Genomic DNA, 1981 nt, shown 5'->3' on the forward strand with positions numbered 1-1981 from the left:
GTGGCGCGGAGACGGCGGCGGAGGACAGGTGGCGCGGCAGGATTGGCCGGGGGCGATGGGAGGACGTGTCCGGCGCCGGGCGGACGTGTCCGGCGTGATGGGGGAGGAGAAATTAGGGTTTAGACCCAGATTTTGACGGGGAGGACCCATTTATAGATTCTGGGAGCTAGGAGAGTCCAAATAAAGAGCGGTTTTCGCCCACACGATCGTGATTGAACGACCGAGAGCATGGAGGGGGTTATGTTGGGTTTTGGGCCACTTTGAAGGGGTGTTGGGCTGCAAAGATAGAGGGGTTTCGGGCTACGCGGTTAACTGTTGGAGTATCAAACGGACTCCAAATGGCACGCAACTTGACAGGCGGTCTACCGGTGGTCTACCAAGGCCGCTTGGCAAACCTCGGGCCATTCTGAGAAAGTTTAACACCCGCTCACAATAGAAGACGAAAGGGGAACGCCGGGGTAGATAGGAGTGTCGGATTGCAAAACGGACAACGGGGAAAATGCTCGGATGCATGAAACGAACACGTATGCAAAATGAGATGCACATGATGACATGGCAAAATGCAACACGCAAGCAAATGACATGGCAACAACGATGAATAACTGGCGGACACCTGGCGCATCGAACCCGGGGCGTTACAACACTCCTCCACTAACAAGAGATCTCGTCCCGAGATCTTAGGACCGAGACGGAAGGGAAAAAGGGATGAGGTGAAACAAGAACTCAAAATAAGAAGCAAAGAATCAAGAGCACTCGAGAAGAAGAGAGGAACGACGAGAATGACGGGAATCGAAATCTCACGGAATCAGATAGATTATGAAACCACTCTGGTTAAAACGAGATAAGAAATGAATAAGACTGAAAGGATTTAGGCAGCACTGCGGCTGAAAATGGAAGGAATAGAACAAGAACTTCACAAGATGGGCGGCACTTGACGATATGAACATGCAATGCCTCCCGGAGAATGACATAGAATGAAAAGAACTTTGAAGGAAGGATTGAATGAATTTGAATATCTGAGAAGAACAAAGAAATGCAAAACTCCACTTCAGAAGAAAATGAAGAATTGTTTGCGCTTTGAGACGCGAGAAGAAAAGATACTTGAACTCCACCAACAAAATCTTGATGAACTCTTGAAGAATGAATTAAATCATGAAGAAACGGGAAAACAACTTCTGACATACTCCGGATGGTTAAGAAAAGAATATCTGACAAATGGAATAATTTGAGAGGATAATATGAAGCTAGAACCACGAATCTTCAAAAGAATGGCAAGATTTAGAGGAAAAACTCTTCTTCGGTCTTCAAATGACGACGAGAAACACCATCAAAATGTAACGCCCCGGATTCGATGCGCCAGGTGTCCTTCAGTTATTCACCGTCATTGCCATGTCATTTGCTTGTGTGTTGCATTTTACCATGTCATCAAGTGCATTTTTATTTTGCATACGTGTTCGTCTCATGCATCCGAGCGTTTTCCCTGTTGTCCGTTTTGCAATCCGGCGCTCCTATGTCCTCCGGCTTCCCCCTCTTCTCTCTTTTCATGAGTGGGTGTTAAACTTTCTTGGAATGGCCCGAAGCTTGCCAAGTGGCCTTGGTACACCACCGGTAGACCGCCTATCAAGTTTTGTGCCATTTGGAGGTCGTTTGATACTCCAACGGTTAACCGGGTAACCGTAAAAGCCTCCTTCTCTTTGCAGCCCAACACCCCTCCAGAGTGGCCCAAAACCCATCTAACTCTCCTCCATGCTCTCGGTCGTTCGATCACGATCGTGTGGGCGAAAACCGCTCCTCATTTGGACTCTCCTAGCTCCCTCTATCTATAAATATGCCCCTCCCCCCGAAATTCATAGATGATTCCTCCCGAAACCCTAAAAATCCCCTCTCCGCGCACCGGACATGTCCGTCTAGCCGCCGGACATGTCCAGCCGCCGCTCCCCAGCCAATCGCAGCCCGACGCGTGTCCCCGCGCCGCCCTCTG

Source organism: Triticum aestivum, chromosome 4B (genome assembly GCF_018294505.1).
Source record: "Triticum aestivum cultivar Chinese Spring chromosome 4B, IWGSC CS RefSeq v2.1, whole genome shotgun sequence".
Taxonomy (NCBI): domain Eukaryota; kingdom Viridiplantae; phylum Streptophyta; class Magnoliopsida; order Poales; family Poaceae; genus Triticum; species Triticum aestivum.